The sequence below is a fragment of the Pleurodeles waltl genome, chromosome 6 (genome assembly GCF_031143425.1).
Source record: "Pleurodeles waltl isolate 20211129_DDA chromosome 6, aPleWal1.hap1.20221129, whole genome shotgun sequence".
Classification (NCBI taxonomy): domain Eukaryota; kingdom Metazoa; phylum Chordata; class Amphibia; order Caudata; family Salamandridae; genus Pleurodeles; species Pleurodeles waltl.
In genome coordinates, this window is record NC_090445.1 from 1242975505 (window position 1) to 1243000650 (window position 25146).

The window sequence follows — 25146 nt, forward strand, 5'->3', positions numbered from 1 at the left end:
ACCCCAGGGCTGGCCCAGGGACTGCTAGACTTCTCAATAACCCCAAGAGCCAACATCTTGGAGACTTCCTCTTTGAAGCTGGCCTTCAACTTGTCTGACAACCTGTAAATTTTGTTCTTTACAGGGGGACTGTCTCCTGTGTCAATATCATGGACACACAAGTGTGTGCGTCCAGGGGTGAGAGAAAACAGGGAAGAGTACTGTTCCAGTAACTGGTAGCAGCCCCCTCTCTGGTCTATGGTCAGGGAGTCAGAGAGAATGACACCCTCCACTGACCTATCACCTTCCTTGGCAGCGAGGAGGTCGGGGAGAAGTTCACTCTCCTCTTCTGCCCCCTCATCTGTCACCAGAAGCATGTTGACTTCAGACCTCTCAAAATGAGGCTTCAGTCGGTTGACATGGAGCACCCTTAGGGGGTTCCTAAGGGATTGGAGGTCCACTAGATAAGTGGACTCCCCTTTCCGCTCCTTCACTTCAAATGGGCCAGACCAGCGGTCCTGGAGAGCTCTAGGCTCTACTGGCTCCATTACCCACACTTTGTCTCCAGGTTGAAGCTCTACCAGAGTGGCCTTCTGGTCATACCAGCGTTTCATTACCTCTTGACTGGCCTCAAGGTTACTTTTTGCCACTTTCCAGAAGCGGTTCATCTGGTTGCGGAGGGCCAGCATGTAGCTGACCACATTCTGAGGGGGTGCCTTTGGAGCTTTCTCCAACCCCTCCTTGACAATGCTTAAGGGTCCCCTGACAGGGTACCCATAGAGGAGCTCAAAGGGACTGAACCCTACCCCCTTCTGAGGTACCTCTCTGTAAGCAAAGAGAAGGCATGGTAAGAGGACGTCCTACTTACGCCTCAGGGCCTCAGGGAGGCCAGCGATCATTCCTTTCAAGGTCTTGTTGAATCTCTCCACAAGACCATTGGATTGGGGGTGATAGGGTGTGGTGAACTTTTAGGTTACACCACACGCATCCCACATAGACTTCATGTATGCAGACATGAAGTTAGTGCCTCTGTCAGACACTATCTCCTTTGGGAATCCCACACGGGTAAATATCCCCATCAGAGTTCTGGTCACCACCGGTGCAGTTACGGTCCTCAGAGGGATTGCCTCTGGGTAACGGATGGCATGGTCCACCAAAACCCGGATGAACCTGTTGCCTAGGGCAGTTTTGGGGTCCAATGGACCAACAATGTCAATGCCGACCCTTTCAAAGGGGGTGCCATCGACGGGAAGTGGAATCAGGGGGGCCTTAACCCTTTTTCCTGTTTTACCACTGCCCTAGAAGGTTGGACAGGACCTACAGAACGTATCTGAGTTTGTCCTCATTTTGGGCCAATAGAAGTGGGTGACAAGCCTGGCAAAGGTCTTGTCTTGTCCCAAATGTCCTGCCAGGGGAATGTTGTGAGTCAGTCCCAGTAGGTAGGTCCGGTAGCACTTGGGGACTACAAGCACACACGCTGCCCCAATGGCCAGAACCTTAGGCTCACTGTAGAGGAGATCATTCTCCCAATATATGAGGTGATCGCCAGAGGCTTCACCTGCTGCCTGGGCTGAGGCTTGCTTCCTCATGCCCTCTAGAGTGGGACATTCTTTCTGCGCCTTGCAGAATTCCTCCCTGGTGGGCCCACCCTCAACTTGCCAGCCAGCAAGCTCAGGTAGGTCACCTAGGGCGGCAATGTCTTCCCCAGTTGGCTCGGGGGCCTCCTCCTCAGGAACCCCGTCAACCACTGCGGGAACTTCTGGGACCGGTTTCCCGCTCCCCTTGCCCCTCCTCTTGGCAGTTGTCTGGGCCATTGTTCCAGGCTCCAGACGCCCTTGACTTCCCTCTCGGGCAGCCATGGACCGTGTGGTCATGCAGACCCACTCAGGCAATCCTAACATCTCCAAGTGAGACCTTAGCTCTACCTCCTTCCAGGGTAGTGTGCTCAAGGTTGTTGCCTAACAGACAATCTACAGGCATGGCAGAACTCACAGCTACTTTTAGAGTACCAGAGACCCCCCCCCCACTCAAAGGGAACCAGAGCTACCGGTAGGTGGCTCTCACGATTGTCGGTGACTATGACTTGGTGGAATGTATTTCGGATGACCTGCTCTGCTGACACCAGCTGACCCTTGACAGTAGTCATGCTGGCTCCTGTGTCACGCAGAGCCTCCACCCTTTGCCCATTGATGGTGACCCACTGCCTATACTTGGAAGTATTGGCAGGCTTGTGGGTTTTTGGCACCATCTCTACATCCCCCAGGGACACTAGGGTTACCTCTGCCTTCTCCCCAAAACTGACTGGGACCATCTCCTCCCCGAGCGCTACGCTAGCCAACCCAGGTGTCTGCCCTCCTTTGAGGGGCTGTGCCCTCTTGGGACACTTGAAGTCGCCCTTAGAGTGCCCATACTTATTACACTCTGCACAGTGGGGTACAAACCTCCCTGTCTTATGGTCAGTAAAACCTCTCTTTTGAGAATCAGACTGGGACTGGTTACCACTACTCCCTTGGGAACTATTTTGGGGGCCTTTTGAGAACTCCTTGTTTTTAAGTTTTTCTCCCCCCTCTTTCTTCTGATGGGAACCCTGACCACCTTTGTGGGTGTCCCCCCCAGATACCTTTTTGGACACTCTGGTACTAGTCCAGAGGTCCGCCTCCTCAGCAAGCTTCCTGGGATCAGTCAGCTTACTGTCTACTAGGTGCTGGCGCAACTTTGTAAAACAAAAACTGAGCATATGCTCTCTCAGAATCAAATTATGCAATCCTGTGTAAACATCTACTTTGCAGCCCGCACCCATCCATTCAGTGCCTTACTGGAAAAGTAAAAGAAATCTACCCATGTTTGTGTGGACAGTTTGGTGCTGTCCCTGAACCTCTGACGGTATTTCTCAGGGGTCAGCCCAAACTTGGCAAGTAAGATGGCTTTCTGAAGTGAGTATGTGTTTTGATCTGGTCTGTCCATTGTGAGAAGTGTGTCCCTCCCCAATGGTGGCATATAACGCCACATAGCTGTACTCCATTGCCCTTCAGGAACCTCATGAGCCCTTAGTGCAACTTCATAAGCAGCTAGCCATTTATCTATGTCATCTCCCACCGCAAAACTGGGCACCACAGTTTTGGGTTTACGAACATTCTTTTCTCCAGCAGGTCCTGTCTGTATGCTGCCACCATTACTGCTGGATTCAGACTGCTTTGCCTTGAGATCCAGCTCCTTGAGACTCAGTTCATGAGCCAACAAAAGTTTCTTTTCAGCCAAGGCTCTCACAGCTGCTTGGGCTTCTCTTTCTTCCCTTCTTTCCTCCTGTTGAGCCTCAATTTTCAGTCTTGCCATTTGCAATTGGAACTCCCTCTCCTCTCTCCTTTCCTCTTCGGTCAGGCCTTGATCAGAGACACTTCTCCCTGGTCTGGAAGGGGGCACAATTGCAGTGGTAACATCACCCACTGATGGCAAAAAATCCTCTGGGGGGCCATCTTCTGGCTCCTCCTCCTCAGCATCCTCCTCTAAATGGGCTTCTGCCCAGGCCCTCAGCGCCACTTAAAAGTCCTCCTTTCTGGAGGCCCCTTGGGTGGGTACACTCATCTCCCTGCAGAACCCTTTTAGCTGTTTGACGGTATATGTCTCCAACAGGGCTAGGTCAAAATCTCCTGCTTGAGACCCAGCCAGAAACATGTTGAGTGAGGATTTAGGTTTAGAAAATTGTCAGGAAAAAATTATTTGCAAATAGAGATCAAAATCAAGTCGACCTTCAACTGTCGGTAGGTAGTGAAATACTTAGCTACTGTATGTCACTGAACAAATACAAGTCCTATCCTCACCGCTGACCACCAGTTTTAGAAATGGGGTCTTTGGTTGGCAGTCAGGTTACCCCCTGTCCAAGCAAGGACCCTCACTCTAGTCAGTATAAGTCACACACAATCCAAATTATCCTGTGCCCACCCTCTGGTAGCTTGGCACTGAGCAGTCAGGCTTAACATAGAAGGCAATGTGTAAAGTATTTGTGCAATAAATCATACAATAACACAATATAGCACCACAAAAATACGACACACAGTGTTTAGTAAAATATATAATATTTATCTGGATATTTGCAGGTCAAAATGATAAAAGATGCAATAAGAAATTATAGAGATATCACTGGAAAGTGATATTAAGTTTCTTAAGTCTTTAAAAAGCAAACAAAGGCGGTCATTACAACATTGGCGGTAAAAGACGGTTACCGCCGTGCAGAAGACCGCCAACACACCACCGCGGCCGTGGAAATCCGCCACAGATATTATGACCCACAACACGGAATCCGCCAATATTCAGACACCTACACAAGTCCGCCACACCAAAGGTCAGTGATAAACTAGAGAAAACAAAACCTCCATCGTCACGCCAACAGAAATACGCCCACACCATCACGACCTACGAATCCACGTGGCGGTCTTTCAACAGCGGTATTCCATTGGCGGTACACACCGCCGCGCTCAGAATACACACACATCTCCAAAACACAGCCACATTGGACAAATTGAAATACACACACCTGATACACATACACACACCACTCCCACACACCCAATACTATATAAAACACACACCCACATCACCCACAAACCCTTACGACCACAATTACTGAGAGAAGGCCAGAGAGAGACATCACCAACAACAATACTTCTATGCACCTCACACTACACACCACTACATATCAGCACACTTATCACCCCACATATCACCTACACCACCCCATGGCACGGCAAAGACACCCCAGGTTCTCTGAGTAGGAGCTCAGGGTCATGGTGGAGGAAATCGTCCGGGTAGAGCCACAGCTATTCGGAGCACAGGTGCAGCACATCTCCATTGCAAGAAAGATGGAGCTATGGCGAAGAATAGTGGACAGGGTCAACGCAGTGGGACAGCACCCAAGAAATCGGGAGGACATCAGGAAGAGGTGGAATGACCTATGGGGGAAGGTGCATTCCGTGGTCTCAAGACACCACCTTGTGGTTCAGCGGACTGGCAGCGGACCCCCACCTCCTCCCCCACAACTAACAACATGGGAGGAGCAGGTCTTGGAGATTCTGCATCCTGAGGGCCTCGCAGGAGTAGGTGGAGGAATGGACTCTGGTAAGTCAAATCTTAACTATTACATCCCCCACCCTACCTGCATGCCAGCACATACCCCCACCCTCACCCCATCATTCTAACTCCTCACAAATGTCCCAAAATGACAAACCATCACATCCTAACACCAAGCAGTGCATGCAACAACAAAGCATGGACAACCATCACTAAAGCATGGCCACTGCACATACCCATACACCCCCCTAAACCATCATCACACAAGGTCCCACACAGGAATGCAAGCACTGGGGTACACGGTCACCCACCCATTGCACACCATGGCACACACAGACGCAATAAACATCCTTTTATACCTCTGCAGGACCCCTACCCAACGTCACTGGACAGGAGGGTCCACAAATGTCCACACCACCAACAGAAGAGGCCCACAGTGATGACAGCACCTCTGTCCAACTGGATCTAGATGACCAGCCCGGCCCATCGGGGACCTCGGGACAGTCAGTTCCCCATACACTGGCACAGGCCACCACAGAGCTTCCCACCTCTGGAAACAACAGCACAGCACCCACCCAGCGGGCCCATACCTCCGTCCCCAGCACACGTCAATCAGCAGTGTGTCCACCACTACAGGGAACCCAGGCTAACCCACTACCCCAACAACAACAGGGACCTGGGGGCAGTGGTAGTGGGCACATGGTCCAGGGGACGGAGGCCCAGGAACACAGGGGAACTTGGAGGGCTGCTGTGCGACAGGGGGAGGACAGGCCAAGGGAACCCTCTCTCCACGAGGCCCTGTCCAACATCATGGGGGCCTACCACCACTCCCAGGAGACGATGGCAATGGTACTGGCCAAGTTTCAGGAGACCCAGCGCCTGCAGGAGGAACAGTATTTGGGCTTCAGGGAGGAACTCAGAGCCATCAATTCCACCCTGGGCACCGTCGTAGGGGTGATGAAGGAAGTACTCAACACCAGGAGGGACACTGTGGCACTAAAAGGGGCCCCTGACACTAGCATGGACAATGAACTGCCCACCACCTCCGCCGGCGCTAGTGGACAGGAGGCACCGCCACAGGACAACCACACCAGCACCCCACCCCCTGCAGAGGGAGAACCACCTCGCAAACGATCCCTGAGATCCAGGACAAAGACAGAGAACGATGCCAAGACCCCCGCCAAGAAATGAGACCACCCTGAATGTCATTCTTCTGTCCCACTTTGTCACCCTGTCCATCCTTAAACTGCCCCAGCTCCACTTCATATGCCCATTTGGGCAATGAACCTGTGAGACTAATAGACTGGACTCTGCCATGGACATTCCTCCGCCATCCCCCCTCACCATTTTGCTACCCCCTCCAATACTGAGCACTAAAATAAACTCACATAAAGCACAAAACAATCTGGAGTCAGTCTGTGATTTCGAAATAGTGTATTAGCAATTACTGTGGCAAAAAGCTCTTTCATTTGTAATGTCAACATGCCTATGTCACACAGCTATAGTCCATGAGGAATCAAAGCACATGTCACACATTGGGACCCACATCTGTGAAATCGTAAGGGAAAGTGACAACTCAGTGACCATACACTGGGAGAAAACAACCGACAGTAGAGAGGTAGTAGTGTTAAAGTACATGTAGTAGGCAGGTTTGTATTCTTACCTGTGTTTCACTGGATATATTGCTGGATCACTGAGTCCCTGTTGTCCATGTCTTCTTCTACTGCTTCCTCGTCTTCACTGTCCACAGGCTCCACAGCTGCAACAACACCGCCATCTGGACCATCCTCCTGCAGAAAAGGCACCTGTCGTCGCAAAGCCAAGTTGTGAAGCATACAGCAGGCCACGATGATCTGGCACACCTTCTTTGGTGAGAAGAATAGGGATCCACCTGTCACATGGAGGCACCTGAACCTGGCCTTCAGGAGGCCGAAGGTCCGTTCGATCACCTTCCTAGTTCGCCCATGGGTCTCATTGTAGTGTTCCTCTGCCCTTGTCCTTGGATTCCTCACTGGGGTCAGTAGCCATGACAGGATGAGGTAACCATAGTCACCTGCAAATGGCGAGGGACAACTGTTAGACACACACTAACCTGTAGGGATATCCCCAGACAACCATTCCCACTGATTTGGTTCCAGGTGCTCACCTAATAGCCACACACGGTGCCTCTGGAGTTGACCCATCACATAAGGGATGCTGCTATTCCGCAGGATGTAGGCGTCATGCACTGAGCCAGGGAACTTGGCATTCACATGGGAGATGTACTGGTCGGCCAAACATACCATCTGTAAATTCATCGAATGATAACTCTTCCGGTTTCTGTACACCTGTTCACTCCTGTGGGGGGGACCAAGGCCACATGTGTCCCATCAATGGCACCTATGATGTTGGGGATATGTCCCAGGGCATAGAAATCACCTTTCACTGTAGGCAAATCCTCCACCTGAGGGAAAACGATGTAGCTCCGCATGTGTTTCAGCAGGGCAGACAACACTCTCGACAACACGTTGGAAAACATAGGCTGGGACATCCCTGATGCCATGGCCACTGTTGTTTGAAATGACCCACTTGCAAGGAAATGGAGCACTGACAGCACCTGCACTTGAGGGGGGATTCCCGTGGGATGGCGGATAGCTGACATCAGGTCTGGCTCCAGCTGGGTACACAGTTCCTGGATTGTGGCACGGTCAAGCCTGTATGTGATTATCAAGTGTCTTTCCTCCATTGTCGACAGGTCCACCAACGGTCGGTACACCGGAGGATGCCGCCATCTCCTCACATGTCCCAGTGGACAGTGCCTTTGAAGGACAACAGTGAGCACAGAGTCAAACAACTCAGAGGTACGTACCCACAGCTAACACAGAACACGAATCGTAATCCAAAAAGTGGCCTGTATGTGTGTTGAGTCTAGGCCTAGGTCTGTGTGACGCAGTTAAAAATGAAGCCATGTGGGCCCCTGATATGGTGGCTGCCTGACCTCTAAAGTGGGACAATAGGATGTAAGATAACTGCGCTGGCGTTGTACACCGTTGCGGTAGGCGGTCGAAGACTGCGGCGCAATGCTTCATTGGTTAACATTGGACCCTATGGGTCCCAGGAGCCAATGACGATGTATGCCGGCGGTGACGGTACGTACCGCAGTGGACGTGACCGCCATTTTCTATCTGTTCAATCACTCGATACCTGATCTTCGACAGGAGAGGACCTTCACTGCAAGTGCTGCTGTGACCTCGGTCTGGAAGAGACAATGGCTCGAGTGTCTGGGGAAAGGGCCCCTGCCTTCACATCGGAGGAGTTGGAGAAACTCGTGGTTGGGGTCCTCCCCCAGTACACGCTACTCTACGGTCCTCCAGACAAACAGGTAAGTACTCTGGGAGCATGCTGTATGGGCTTTGCCTGTGTGGAGAGGGGTGGATGTAAGAAGGAAGGGGGGAGAGTGCGGCGTGCATGAAACAACGGTGACTGCATGTGCCACATGCCAAGGGTAGGGATGGGGGCCAATGACTGTGACCCTGGGGATCTACCACAGACGGAGCCCCCACTGCCGGAAAAGATGGGAGGACATTCGCCGCTGGAGCAAGAAGACGGCGGAGGCTCAGCTGGGCCACCAGGGCAGCCAGTGTGGCACGGAGCCACAGCACAGACAGTCCCCCACCTGTGAAGCATCAAAGGTTGGCCAGTGCCTGGCGGGAGAGGGGGAAGACTCCAGCCACCAAAGCCGCTCCCGCTCCCAGGGGTCCCGGTGGGAGTGTGGAGTCAGCTGCAACACCTTCCAAGGTGGGGAAGGGCCACAAGAAACCTGGAAAGTCTGGTAAGAGCAGCACGGCGGAGGAGACCACCATCATCCCCGCTGCCCAGGAGGCCACAGCCATCGTCCCCGCTGCCCAGGAGGCCACAGCCGTCATCCCCGCTGCCCAGGAAGCCACTGCCATCATCCCCGCTGCCCAGGAGGCCACCGCCATCATCCCCGCTGCCCAGGAGGCCACCGTCATCATCCCCGCTGGGCCAGAGAGGATCGCCAGCACAAGCCCTGCAGGGCTAGAGAGGACCGCCAGCACAAGCCCCGCTGGGCTACAGAGGACCGCCAACACAAGCCCCGCTGGGCTAGAGAGAGGACCGCCAGCACAAGCCCCGCAGGGCTAGAGAGGACCGCCAGCACAAGCCCGGTGGGGCAGAGAGGACCGCCAGCACAAGCCCCGCTGGGCTAGAGAGGACTGCCAGCACAAGCCCCGCTGGGGCAGAGAGGACCGCCAGCACAAGCCCCGCTGGGCTAGAGAGGACCGCCAGCAGCTGAGTCACTGCAAAGGAGCCCGCTGCACCAAGCACCGCTCAACAGGGCACCGCCGCTCCAAGCACCGCTGAACAGGGCACCGCCGCCTCAAGCACCGCTGAACAGGGCACCGCCGCCTCAAGCACCGCTGAACAGGGCACCGCCGCTACAAGCACCGCTGCCAAGGACACCGCTGCCTCAAGCACCGCTGAACATGGCACCACCGTCTCAAGCACCGCTGAACAGGGCACCGCCGCCTCAAGCACCGCTGGCCTATGAGCGCCAAGGGCACTCACGCTACTGAGTCCGTCACGGGCAGGATGAAGCACTCTGGGCACAAAGCCCCCTCCTGAACCAGTGGAGAGATACATCCACTACCTCTGTCCTTAGCAGGATGAAGCACTCTGGGCACAATGCCCCCTCCAGAACCAGTGGAGAGATACATCCACTACCTCTGTCCTTAGCAGGATGAAGCACTCTGGGCACAATGCCCCCTCCAGAACCAGTGGAGAGATACATCCACTACCTCTGTCCTTAGCAGGATGAAGCACTCTGGGCACAATGCCCCCTCCAGAACCAGTGGAGAGATACATCCACTACCTCTGTCCTTAGCAGGATTGAGCACTCTGGGCACAATGCCCCCTCCAGAACCAGTGGAGAGATACATCCACTACCTCTGTCCTTAGCAGGATGAAGCACTCTGGGGACAATGCCCCCTCCAGAACCAGTGGAGAGATACATCCACTACCTCTGTCCTTAGCAGGATGAAGCACTCTGGGCACAATGCACCCTCCAGAACCAGTGGAGAGATACATACACTACCTCTGTCCTTAGCAGGATGAAGTACTCTGGGCACAAAGCCCACTTCAGAACCAGTGGAGAGATACATCCACTACTTCTGTCCTTAGCAGGATGAAGCACTCTGGGCACAATGCTTCCTCCAGAACCAGTGGAGACTGTTATCCACGTGAGATACTGTGGCTTTGCACTCCCCAGGATTGCACAGTGGGCAAGCCACCCACTGTAGAGACTTGAGAGACTGTGGCTTTGCACTCCCCAGGATTGAACAGTGGGCAACCCACTCACTGTAGAGACTTGAGAGACTGTGGCTTTGCACTCTCCAGGATTGAACAGTGGGCAACCCACCCACTGTAGAGACTTGAGAGACTGTGGCTTTGCACTCCCCAGGATTGAACAGTGGGCATGGGACCCCCTCGTGGATTTGGCATTGTGCACTCAACCGGCTGAGGTGCCCCCCTTTCCCTCCCCCTGAGGTGCCTGCTTTCTTGCTCTCTGATGCCCCTGCAGTGTTCTCTCCGTCATGGTCGGGGATCTTGTGTGGGCCTCGCCCATACCGTGTGGGCCCAGTGTTCCATGGACTTTTTTGGAGCACTACCTGGACTACTATGCTTGGTGTATATTTTGTTTATGATGTATATATATAGTTTTGCCTACTTGATCTTCATATATTACAATGGTTCCACTAATTTTCTTTTGTCTTTGCATTTTTCTGGGGTGGTTGGGGGGTATGACCATCATGTATTAATATGTATTAGTGTGTGTGTTGTAGTGGGTGAGGGTGGGGGTGGGAGTGTTGCGTGTGTGTGTCCCTGTTTTTCCCCCCCCCCCTCCCCTGTGTCATAGGTGCAGTACTCACCGTGGTCTTTGCCGCCGGCGTTCGTGCTCCTGGTAGAGGAGCAGGAAGACTATTGCAGGGAGAATTTGGAGTTCTGGCACCATGGTGTCCTAGTTCCTCGTGGGGTGTGTAGAGGTGAGCGTCTTCCCTTCGAAATCCTGTTTCCGCCGTGTTTTTATCCACGGTGAATCCGCCCTGGAAAAGGTGGCGGATTGGCCTGTTGTGATACTGTGGGTGGTACTTTGTCCTCCGCCTGTCTGTTGGCGGTGACCGCTGCGCTGTTTGTTTGTACTGTCGTGGCGGTCGGAGTGTTAAAGTGGCTGTCTTTGTTGTCGGTTTCCGCCATGGTCGTAATTGCAAATTTCTTACCGCTGGCCTGTTGGTGGTCTTACCGCCGCTTTAACACCGACCGCCAGGGATGTAATGACCACCAAAGTCTCTTTCAAGCACAAAGTACCTGGTTGGAGTGAAAAATCTCCGCTGAGGGCCGCAGAGGAGGAGATGCGTGGAAAAATGGTGTGTGCGTCGGTTTCGCCCCTTCACACACAGACTTGCGGGGGGAAGACGTTGTGTTGATTTCCGGCGCGCGGACGGGTCTCCTCTTTGGGTTGCGGGGTTTTCAGACGCCCCGGGGTCTGCGCATGGAATCCTGGGCTTGTTGGCCGGCTGCGTGTCGTTCCGGTCGGCGATGCGTGGAATTTTTTCCCTCACGGCAGGCGCTGGGTCGATTTCCCCTCTGGAAATCGGGCAGCGTTGTCCAGGCGGGCCGTGTGTCGAAGTTCTGGTCGCACCGCAGGTGCTGCGTCGATCTTTTCCTCACAAAGTCGTGCGGCGTCTTTCCGGTTCGGCGTGCGGTGAATTTTTCACCACTGAACAAGGTGTGTGTCTAATTTTTCGCTGCACAAGTAGTCAAGTTGCAAGAGAGAAGTCTTTTTGGTCTTGAGACTTCAGGGAACAGGAGGCAAGCTCTATCCAAGCCCTTGGAGAGCACTTCTGCAGCAAGGAAAGAGGTCAGCAAGACAGCAGGGAAACAACAAGGCAGCAGTCCTCTGTAGAAAGCAGTCAGGTGAGTCCTTTAGGCAGCCAGGCGGATCTTCTTGTCAGGGTGCAGGTTCTGGTTCAGGGTTCTTCTCCAGGAAGTGTCTGAGGTGGTAGGGCAGAGGCCCTGTTTTATACCCAAATGTGCCTTTGAATTGGGGGAGACTTCAAAGAGTGGCTTATAAGTGCACCAGGTCCCCTTTCAGTTCAATCCTGTCTGCCAGGGTCCCAGTAGGGGGTGTGGCAGTCCTTTGTGTGAGAGCAGGCCCTCCACCCTACCAGCCCAGGAAGACCCATTCAAAATGCAGATGTATGCAAGTGAGGCTGAGTACCCTGTGTTTGGGCTGTGTCTGAGTGAATGCACAAGGAGCTGTCAACTAAACCCAGCCAGATGTGGATTGTAAGGCACAGAAAGATTTAAGTGCAGAGAAATGCTCACTTTCTAAAAGTGGCATTTCTAAAAAAGTAATATTAAATCCATCTTCACCAGTCAGCAGGATTTTCTATTACCATTCTAGCCATAATAAATATGACCTTCCTACTCCTTTCAGATCAGCAGCTACCACTTCAACAACGTATGAGTGCAGCCCCAATGTTAGCCTATGAAGGGAGCAGGCCTAACAGTAGTGTAAAAACGAATTTAGGAGTTTTACACTACCAGGACATGTAAACTACACAGGTACATGTCCTGCCTTTTACCCACACAGCACACTGCTCTAGGGGTTACCCAGGGCACACATTAGGGGTGACTTATATGTAGAAAAGGGGGAGTTTTAGGCTTGGCATGTACTTTTAAATGCCAAGTCAAAGTGACAGTGAAACTGCACACACAGGCCTTTCAATGGCAGGCCTGAGACAAGGTAAAGGGGCTACTAAAGTGGGTGGCACAGCCAGTGCTGCAGGCCCACTAGTAGCATTTAATCTACAGGCCCTGGGCACATATAGTGCACTCTACTAGGGACTTATAAGTAAATCAAATAGTCAAATTTGGTGTGATCGAAGGTTACCATGTTTAAAGGGAGAGAGCATATGCACTTTAGCACTGGTTAGCAGTGGTAAAGTGCGCAAAATCTAAAAACCAGCAAAAACAGTGTCCAAAAAGGGGAGGGAGGCAGGCAAAAAGTTAGCGGTCACCACCCTAAGGCTGTCAGGTCTAACAGAAACCAAAATTACAAACTTCAAAGCTGGACAAATTTCAATTTCTGGAAAAGCTTATAGAACTATCACTAATAATTTTTGCGAAGGAGTTCATTTAAAGAGTGAACCTACTTGGCCAGAATGCAATGATAGCAATCTTAAATTTAATCAAATTCTGCCTTTCAAGCTACAAAATTCTTATATTTTGTTTCTTCAACCAAAGTTTGAAGGGGTATTTCTGAAAAAAAGTTATGTACAGTATGTCGTCTTCGTGGATTGTCAGTGTTTAAGACATCAATTGGCCACCCAGGGTGATGTCTTTAAAAATATCTCCAAAATTCAAGTCTTTATCTTTCATGAAGTAGTTAATATAAAATCTAGAAAATACACTTTCTAATTAAAGAGTTAAACTGCATGGACAGAATGCAATGACACTAACCATAAATTGAAACAAAAACTGTCTTTCGGTCTATGAATTCTTGTTGTTGGATTCTTCAACCAAAATTCTAAGGAGTATTTCTGGAAAAAAAGTAATGTACGGTATATCGTCTACATGGATCATCAGTGTTTTAGACATCATTCGACCTACCTGGGGTGATTCAAAATGTCTACAAAATGTAAGTGTTCTTTATGTCTATTACTACTATTGTGGTGCACTCAGTGCAGCACCACTTTTCTTGCACCCCTTAGTGCCCCCTAACGCCAACATGTGGGCCATCAAATCTAAGATATAGCACACTGTGGCGGTAGTTAGGAAACTAGCGTCAAATTCTTTATGCTATTTCAGAGCTTTGCAGGATTAGCATCAACACTTTTTACACTAACGCTGCAAAGCCCATTGAGGCCGGTTGAAAACAATGGCATGCCTCCTTTTAACACCTGCTCTGAGCAGGCGTTAAAAGTGCTACAATAAATGACACAAAGAAATCTAAAAGATTTGGATTTCTTTGCACCATTTTTTTTGCCCCCCCAATGGGGAAACGCCCCCTTTGCATACATTATGTAGCACAAAGGGTTACAAAGTGGTGCAATGAATGCATGTACTTTGTAAATTTGGTGCAGTGATTTTGGCCTCATTGGGCAATATTAGCTTTAAAAAAATGACACTAATGTGGCACAAGGAGGCGCTAGGGGCTCTTAAAACAGCCCCTAAGTTACTTATGAATAGTTCTACTGCTACATGCACTGACTAAGCTATACTGATACTCACACACTCACTATACAGCTGCAAAGACATCCACTCACTCCTCTAAACAGTTATGTACACACTCACTTATTTACCTATGTAGTGTCATTCATACTCAGTGTTACACGGATTCAGTCACTCACTCAGCCGTAGAGTCACTCACACACCCACTTAGTTCCAGCGCGTTATGGAAGAGAAATGCTTAGCATTTCTCTTCCGCTCGGGAGGAGGGGGGCGGGAGGGACATCGGAAGAAAGGAAAGGCTTTTCCTTTCTTCCGATGTCATTGTGAGCATTGCGATGCGATCGGGCAGCAGATATGGCCACTAGACACCAGGGAATTACATTTTTTTAAAAATTTACATGAGGGGAGCGGCCCCTTGGGCAAGGGTCGCTCCCTAAGGGGGCAAATAATTTTTGGGTCATTTCTGCCCCCCTGGGGCAGATCATCCTAAAATAATTAGGCCGATCTGCCCCCAGGGGGCAGAAATGCCCACTAAGCACCAGGGATTTTTTTTTTGTTTTGTTTTTTCTGTTATGTGCAGGGAGCGACCCCTTAGGCAAGGGTCACTCCCTGTGGGGCCAAATTGTGCTTAGGCCATTTCTGCCCCCGCTATAATTAGACCGATCTGCCCCCAGGGGGGGGCAGAAATGCCAACTAGACACCAGGGAATTTTTTTTGTTAGTTTTTTTTCTTTTATGTACAGGGGTGCAGAAATGCCCACTAGACACCAGGGATTTTTTTCTTTGTGTTTTCTAATAAAGGGAGCGGCCCCTTGGGCAAGGGTCACTCCCTAGGCAGCTATATTATATTTAGGACATTTCTGCCCCCCCGGAGCCAGATCGGCCTTATATAATTAGGTCAATCTGCCTCCAGGGGGGACAGAAACCTCTAGTCACCAGGGATATATTTACATTTTTATTTACTTTATATTTTTATGGATGGGGAGTGACCCCTTAGGCAAGGGTCGCTCCCCTGGGGGGCATTTTGTATTTAGGCCATTTCTGCCCCCATGGGGGCAGATTGGCTTATTTTTGTTAGGCAAATCTGCCACTAAGGGGGGCAGAAACCACTAGACACCAGGGATTGGTGTGTGTGTATGTGTGCATTTTGTTTGGGGGGCAGCCCCTTGGGCAAGGGTCGCTCCCCATGGGGACACATTACTGTTGGCAATATCTGCTCCCGTTGGGGGTAGATTGGCCTATTTTTGCAAGGCCCATCTACCCCGAGGGGGCAGAAAGCTCACCAGAGACCGGGGAAGATTTTTTTTCAAAATGAGATGGTGGAGTTATGGTCATACCCCCACCCCAAATAAATGGGGCCAAAGTTGTTCTGCCCACCAGTGGGCAGATGGGGCAATTACCCTGATCCACAGCCCGGGGGCAGAAAGTCTACAAGATGCCATGAAATTTAAATAAATAAAAAATTGTGGGGTGGTGACTACCAACCAGTATGGGCCTGGTTATGCCCTCACCCGAACTAAAGGGGATAACAGTCATTCAGCTCTCCCCCACACACTAAAACATCTTAGCCCACGGCAAGCAAGAGGACATTTGATTTTTTTTGTTTTTGTTTTACATTTGGGCCATGAGAGCTTGGTAACTCTCAAAATCGTCCCACTTGGAATGGTGAGGGCTGCACTTCTTTTTACTTTGGGACGCTGCCATGTAGAAAAATCCACAAGACCTAGACACATCTGAAAACTAAACATCTGGTTGATTCCAGGGTGGTATGCTTCACATGCACCCCGCACCATTTCCTTACCCACGATGCCCTGCAAACCTGCAACTTTGCTGGAAAGCACACATTTTTCCCACATTTTTGTGATGGAACCTTCCGGAATCTGCAGGAATCCACAAAATTCCTACCACCCAGCATTGTCTCATCTATACCATTAAAATTTCTGTTGCACTTGTCAGCCTAAAAATGTTTTGTTTCAAACTGGCCTTTTGGATCCACTTTGGTTCCCCCTCAATTTCGACGTGTTTTTGGCGCTTCCCTGTCACAAACACTTGGCCCACCTACACAAGTGAGGTATCATTTTTACCGGGTGACTAAGGGGAACGTTGGGTGGTAGGAAATTGTCCCGGTGCGTTAGCTATGTTTGAGGTTTGCTGAGGATTCTGGGTAAGAAAACATTGGGGGATCCACACAAGTCACACCTCCCTTGAATCCCTTGGGTGTCTTGTTTTCAGAAATATCTGGGTTTGGTAGGTTTCCCTAGATGGCTGCTGTGCCCAGGACCAAAAACGCAGGTGCCCCCCGCAAAAAACAGGTAGTTTTCTATTTGATAAATTTTGATGTGTCCAGATAGTGTTTTGGGGCATTTCCCATCACGGGCACTCTGGCCTACCCACACAAGTGAGATACCATTTTTATCGGGAGACTTGGGGGAACGCTGGGTGGAAGGAAATTTGTGGCTCCTCTCAGATTCCAGCACTTTCTGTCACTGAAATATGAGAATAAAGTGTTTTTTTAGCCACATTTTGAGGTTTGCAAAGGATTCTGGGTAACAGAACCTGATGAGAGCCCCACAAGTCACCCCATCTTGGATTCCCCTAGGTCTCTAGTTTAAAAAAATGCACAGGTTTGGTAGGTTTCCCTAGGTGGCGGCTGAGCCAGAGGCCAAAATCCACAGGTAGGCACTTTGCCAAAAACACCTCTGTTTTCTTTGAGAAAATCTGATGTGTCCACTTTGTGTTTTGGGGCATTTCCTGTCGCGGGCACTAGGCCTACCCACACAAGTGAGGTACCATTTTTATCAGGAGGCTTGGGGGAACGCTGGGTGGAAGGAAATTTGTGGCTCCTCAATTTTCTGTCACCGAAATGTGAGGAAAAAGTGTTTTTTTAGCCACATTTTGAGGTTTGAAGAGGATTCTGGGTAACAGAACTTGGTGTGAGTCCCACAAGTCACCCCATCTTGGATTCCCCTAGGTCTCTAATTTTTAAAAATGCACAGGTTTTGTAGGTTTACCCAGGTGGCGGCTGAGCTAGAGGCCAAAGTCCACAGGTACGCACTTTGCCAAATACACCTCTGTTTTATTTGAGAAAATGTGATGTGTCCACTTTGTGTTTTGGGGCATTTCCTTTCACGGGCATTAGGCTTACCCACACAAGTGAGGTACCTTTTTTATTGGGAGACTTGGGGAAACGCTGTGTGGATGGAACTTTGTGGCTCCTCTCAGATTCCAGAACTTTCTGTCACCGAAATGTGAGGAAAAAAGTGTTTTTTTAGCCACATTTTAAGGTTTGCAAAGGATTGTGGATAACAGAACCAGGTGAGCGCCCCACAAGTCACCCCATCTTGGATTCCCCTAGGTCTCTAGTTATCAAAAATGCACAGGTTTGGTAGGTTTCCCTAGGTGGCGGCTTAGCTAGAGGCCAAAATCCACAGGTAGGCACTTTGCAAAAAACACCTCTGTTTTCTTTGAGAAAATGTGATTTGTCCACTTTGTGTTTTGGGGCATTTCCTGTCGCGGGCACTAGGCCTACCCACACAAGTGAGGTACCATTTTTATCGGGAGACTTGGGGGAACGCTGGGTGGAAGGAAATTTGAGGCTCCTCTCAGATTCCAGAACTTTCTGTCACTGAAATGTGAGAATAAAGTGTTTTTTTAGCCACATTTTGAGGTTTGCAAAGGATTCTGGGTAACAGAACCTGGTGAGAGCCCCACAAGTCACCCTATATTGGATTCCCCTAAGTCTCTAGTTTTCAAAAATGCACAGGTTTGGTAGGTTTCCCTAGGTGGCGGCTTAGCTAGAGGCCAAAATCCACAGGTAGGCACTTTGCAAAAAACACCTCTGTTTTCTTTGAGAAAATGTGATGTGTTTTGGGGCATTTCCTGTCGCGGGCACTAGGCCTACCCACACAAGTGAGGTACCATTTCTATCGGGAGACTTCGGGGAACGCTGGGTGGAAGGAAATTTGTGGCTCCTCTCAGATTCCAGAACTTTCTATCACCGAAATGTGAGGAAAATTAGTTTTTTTGCCAAATTGTGAGGTTTGCAAAGGATTCTGGGTAACAGAACCTGGTCAGAGCCCCACAAGTCACCCCATCTTGGATTCACCTAGGTATCTAGTTTTCAAAAAATGCACAGGTTTGGTAGGTTTCCCTAGGTGCCGACTGAGCTAGAGGCCAAAATCCACAGGTAGGCACTTTGCAAAAAACACCTGTTTTCTTTGTGAAAAGTTTATGTGTCCACGTTGTGTTTTGGGGTACTTCCTGTTGTGGGCGCTAGGCCTACCCACACAAGTGAGGTACCATTTCTATCGGGAGACTTGGGGGAACATAGAATAGCAAAACAAGTGTTATTGCCCCTTTTCTTTCTCTACATTTTTTCTTTCCAAATATAAGACAGTGTGTAAAAAAGACATCTATTTGAGAAATGCCCTGTAATTCACATGCTAGTATGGGCACCCCAGAATTCAAAGATGTGCAAATAACCACTGCTCCTCAACACCTTATCTTGTGCCCATTTTGTAAATACAAAGGTTTTCTTGATACCTATTTTTCACTCTTTATATTTCAAAAAAAAGAATTGCTGTATACCCGGTATAGAATGAAACCCACTTCAAGGTGCAGTTCATTTATTTGCTCTGGGTACCTAGCGCTCTTGATGAACCTACAAGCCCTATATATCCCCGCAACCAGAAGAGTCCAGCAGGTGTAACGATATATTGCTTTAAAAAATCTGACATTGCAGGAAAAAGTACAAAGTAAACATAGAGAAAAATGGCTGTTTTTTTCACCTCAATTTCAATATTTTTTTATTTCAGTTTTTATTGTCTGTAGGAAACCCTTGTAGGATCTACACAAATTACTCATAGCTGAATTCAGAATTGTATCTAAGTTTCAGAAATGTTTAGGTCTCTGGGATCCAGCATTGGCTTCATACCCATTTCTGTCACTGACTGGAAGGAGGCTGAAAGCACAAACAATCGTAAAAATGGGGTATGTCCCAGTAAAATGCCAAAATTGTGTTGAAAAATTGGGTTTTATGATTCAAGTCTACCTGTTCCTGAAAGCTAGGTAGCTGGTGATTTTAGCACTGCAAACCATTTGTTGATGCCAATTTTAGGGAAAAAAACACAAGACTTCTTCTGCAGCCCTTTTTTCCAATTTGTTTAAAAAAAAAAAAAATCATCTCTGTATTTTGGCTAATTTCTTGGTCTCCCTCAGGGGAACCCACTAAGTCTGGGTACCTCTAGAATCCCGAGGATGTTGGAAACAAAGGATGCAAATTTGGCATGGGTAGCTTATGTGGACAAAAACCTATGAGGGCCTAAGCGCGCCCTGCCCCAAATAGCCAAAAAAAGGCCTGGCACCTGAGGGAGAAAAGGCCTGGCAGCAAAGGGTTTAAATAAATTCCTCAAGTGCACAGCAGAAAGGGACCTCAGACCACTAGCCCAGGGGTAGCAGTGGTTGAAGTAAACGGGATCATAGGGTAACAACATAAATTTATACATCGATAGAGCATTTTAATATCTTTACCTTTTTTTAAACATTTTGGTAGCACTCTCTTTTACACTCTAAGTAATGCATGTGTAAAATAATGAATTAGATAGACTCTGGGCTTTCTCTGTCAAGATGAAATATATTATAAACATACACAAGTCATCTTTTTCAAATGTTGCAATTATTATTCAATACTATGGCCCTCATTATGAACATGGTGGTGTGCGCCATATGTGCATGATAGCCCGCTGCCAAATATGCTGACGGTTGATGGAAGACCGCCAGTGGTGGCGGCAGGCATCCGGTCTTATTCTGACGCATGGAGCTTCACCGCCATTGATGGCGGTGAAGCCCGCCATTCGCCATGCTGGTGGTCGGTGGCGGGGGTGGATACTTCTCCACCCTCTCCGCTACTCCAGTCAAGACATTTAATGATACAGTCATAGGCGTGGCGGTGTAGGGAGGCGCGGCGATACCGGCGGAGCAGCATCCAAGGAGCCCATTCCCTCTGGGAGGAGTGTCACGGAACAGGTAAGTGATGTCCAGAAGGGAAGAGGGGATGGGTGTGTGTGTGTTGAGTGTGTGATTGTGTGGGAGTGTGTGTTTGTGAAGGGGGATGTGTGTCTGTGTATATGAATGCGTGTGTGCATGTAGGGATATGGGTCCATGTAGACATGGGGGTTTGGGGTTTGAGGGGATCTGTGTGGAGATTGGGGGATGGGGGATGGCGAGGGAGGATTTGGGGAGGCCTACAGGGAGATTGGAGGGTGGACGGATGGGGGGTTGGTTTTTGGGGTTCGGGGGTTTGGGGGACTTTGGAGGTTGGATGGGGGTTGTGGCAAGGGGGGGCTGCCATGTCACATACAGGTGACAGGAATGAGAATTCCTGTCACCTGTATGCTTTCCACCAGGGATTACCTGACAGGGTCCCCCACAAGGTACTCCCTGGTGGAAATGGGATTATTATCCCACCTCCGGGTCGAAAGTGCCTACCATCAGCCCGGCGGTTGAATCTGGCCTGGCGGTGGGTAGTAGTGAAGTGGAGCCAGTTCACTAGTGTGTTAATTATATGACGGTCTGAACCGCCATGCCATTTGTGATAATGACTGCCACCACTGGCGTGGCGGTCATTAACGCCGTGTTCGTAATGACCACCTAGGTCTCCTTGATGACAGACACAGACATCAGCAGAGCATTAACTTATAAAGGGACATTATAGTTAGGATATAGAATATAAAAAGAAATAGATATTCACAAAAAAAACAAAGGTTACAGGGATGTTATAGTTAGGAAATAGAATATAAAAAACCTTAGAAAGTCACTAGAAAAAAACAAAGGTTACAGGGACAGTATAGTTAGGCAGAAGAATAAAAAATCTGTAGAAAATCACTCAAAAAAACTAAGGCTAGAGGGATGTTATATTTAGGCTCAAATTTCTCTTGTACAAAACCAAAGAAATTCAGCAGTTATAGTTACCAGGTCTAACTATAACCTACCCCCTGCAATGCACTGCTTATGACCTCACGTATTACATCACTCATGAAATGGTCAGTGACATCACTGATAACATCTCTAATGAAATCACTGATAACATCATTGTGGGTGTGTGTTTCGAAACATTTCTAACATTAAAGATAGATAGTTAGCTACTGCATAAGTTAAATAACAGTTTTTTGGTATTTCTGATAAGTGATACAATTTCTAACGTATGTCATCTGAGTGACTGTGAGTGTTTGAATCTGTGTGTGACTTGCTGTGCATGTGACTGAGTGGCTGTGGGAATAGCTATTTACTTAGTGAGTGTATGAGTTGTTTTATGAGTGAGCAAGTGGCTGTGTAAATAACTATTTTAGGGAGTGAATGGGTGTGAATGTGGCTGAATGGCTGTATAAGTGCTATTCCACTCTATGCCACTCCACTCTAACCCACTACACTGTACCCCACTCCACTCTTCACTATTTCAGTGTATGTTACACCACTCTACACCAATCCACTGTATGCTTTTTGACTGTATGGTACACCACAATACACCACTACAATCTACGTCACTCCATTCTATGCTTTTATTGTGTGACACTCCTCTCCATGCCACTCCACTGTAAGCTTTTCCACTGCATTTCCACTCCTTTTTATGCCATTCCACTGTATGCCACTACACTGCTGATGGAGATGACGATGGTGAGTACAGCCGCCTAGCTCACAAGCGAGGGAGGGAGGAAAATGAGAGTGACGCACACACATGCACCACATACAGCCGACACACACACACACACACACACACACACCATACACACAACCAGCTGCACAAGAAAAACAATTTGTCCACGAAAAACAGCTGAATAATGCAAGGACAACAGGAATTGACTTCAGTGATTGTAATCAGATCAAATTCAAAATTAATAATTTGATTTGTCAATGGAACAGATATGTCCGGTCGCCCAAGCTCACTCATAGACCAGCACAGAGCCTCCCCCATTATGAACCAACACCACAACACCCACCCAGTGTACACACACCTCTGTCCCCAGGACACGTCAATCAGCAGTGCGCCCACCTTTACAGAGACCCCAGGCGACCCCTCACCCACAAGATAATCAGGGACCTGGGGTCAGTAGCAGTAGGCACACTGTTCAGGGGACAGAGGCACAGCCCAACAGGGACACTGGGAGGACTGCTGTGCAAGAGGGAGAGGACAGGAGCAGGGATCTGATTCTCCAGGAGGCACTCGCCAAGATCCTGGGAGCCTACCAACATTCCCAGGACACGATGGGCCAGACCTTTGACAACATGCAGGAGAACAGGCGGCTGCTGGAGGGACAGTATCAGGGGATCAGGGAGTACTTGCAGGCCATTAACACCACACTGATCTCCATAGCAGGGGTGCTGGCAGACATGGCCAACATCATGAGAGAGGCAACAGCACATCAACTGGCCCCTACCACTAGCCAGTCAACTGAACAGCCCTCCACTTCCACTGCCGCTAGTGGCCAGGAGGCCCCGGCAGAGGACCAACAGGCTACCAGCATCCCTCCCCCTGCAGAAGGTAAACCATCCCGCAAACATTCCCTGTGACCCACACAGAAGCCAGAGACACTTGCCAAGACTATCGCCAGAAAGTGAGACTCTCCTGATTGTCCCCCTTGTGTTCCACTCAGTTACCTTGTTCACCTTGAACTGCCATTGCTCCCCTTCCTATGTCCCCTTGCACACTGCACCTGTGCTACAAACAGACTGGAACAATACCCTGTACTTTCCTCTATCATCACCCTATTCCATTACCCTTTCCCCTCTATTTTATAGCACTACAATAACCACCCTTGGATAAAACTCGACTACTAGTATTTCATGTATTGCAAATTTGTATTGATTGAAACAGGTACATCCATTGCAAGTGAACTGTACATAGTGAGAGCACAGAATGAATGAACTGTTGCTGGCTGTAGTAATCACGGGCCAGATGTAGCAAAAATAAAAATTGCGACTCGCATTTTGCGAGTTCATGCGACTCGCAAAATGCGAGTCGCAAAGTGGAATGCCAGAAAAAAAAGCGATCCGATTTTGCGACTCGCAGCCGGACTCGCAACGCTGTGTGCGAGTCCGCAGTTTGCGAGGTCGCTGTTTGCGAGTGTGCAAAAACGAACTCCCAATTAGCGAGTGGGTGTCGCAAATTGCGAATACCTTCAAAATTGCTTGCAGATGCAGCAGAACACTCCAGAAAGCATACCAGAACACCCTGGAAACACTTCCTGGCACATGATGATGACATCACAGCCAGGAAGTTAACAAATACACCTGCGAGGAGGGCTCAACAGTGAGCAGTGTCTCTGCCACTCACAGTAGCGTGCTGAGGAGTGGTAGGCACAGCACCATGGACGCAGCAGGGACCAGCCAGGCTGGCAGGAGGGGCAGGAGATCATAGATAACAGCCAGGAAAGATTCATGTGGCACATGGCGTTAATGTGCCACATGACTGGTTGGCATTTTCCTGCCCATGGACAATTTCAACTTGTATATAGTTTCTTCATGACATTAATAAAACAGTTATTTTTGTTCCACTTAACAAATGGTTAATAGGTGAGTATGGTGTGAGTTGACACGTACCGTCCAGAATATTGCGTTGCAATGTGGTCCCGTCTCAGTCTGCCTTGATTAGCTAGACTCCTATCCCCATGATGGTGATGTGGTTGTTCTTGCTCTTCATCATCAGGATCTGGGTCTGCAGGGGTGAAAGGTAGCCCACATCGGGTGGCTATGTTGTGGAGGATGGCGCATGCGACCACAATTTTGAAAGCGGTAATGGGGGTGTATTGGAGGGCGCCTCCGCTGCGGTGGAGGCATCGGAATCTTGCCTTTAGGAGTCCGAAGGTGCGCTCTATGAGGTTCCTGGTCCTCTTATGTGCACTGTTGTATTGCCTCTCTGAATCATTGCTGGGTGTTAAAAATGGAGTCATGATCCATGGCCTTAGAGCATATGCACTGTCACCTGTTGGGCACAAAAGTACACTGTTAGGAAGTCCAGATAGTCGTGCACAGTGACCTGTGTGTATGTCTGCAAGGTGTATGCAGCTCTACCTAGGAGGTATCCGTCTCCAAACTCCCCACGTTCCAGGCGTTGATGTATCCCACTATGTCTAAAAATGTATGAGTCATGGGTACTGCCTGGAAACTTAGCTACGATGTCCGTGATGACGTAATGGGCATCACAAACAACCTGTATGTTGAGTGAGTGGGTACACTTTCTGTTGCGGAAAATATGTTCCAGATTAGCGGGGGGGCATATTTGAATGTGTGTCCCATCTACACATCCAATGACATGGGGGAAGTGGGCAATGCGGTAAAAGTCCAGCTTCGTGCTGTTAATTTCTGCCTCATTCCTTGGTAAATATATGAACTGAGACCTGTGCGCTACTAAGGCATCTAGGAATGCCCTGAGGAACCTTGACACTGCACTTTGGGATACCCCACCTGCCACGGCAATGACCCCCTGATAGCTCCCTGAGGCCAAGAGGTGCAGTGCGCATAGTACTTGCACATGCGTAGGGATGGCGCAGCCACGCAGAGTCTTGTGTTCTAGCTGTGGTTTTAGTAAATCTATTAATTCTAGAATGGCAGCGCTGCTAAGGCGGTATTTATCATAGATCTCCTCTTCAGTTTGCTGGAAAAGGGTCTGCCTTGTTCTATATATCTTCTCCTGTCTGTGGCCCCTCCTCCTCCTCTGCTGGGCTGCGTAGACTCTCCTCCTCACTGCTATCAGGTATATGTCCGCCATCTTGAGTGACCCAGATGCCTTCTGGGTCTCCTTTTATACTTTGGTAATGGTTACCACCTGCTCTGAGTTAGTGGTAAATGCGACTTGCAAACTGGGCTTTTTGCGACTAGT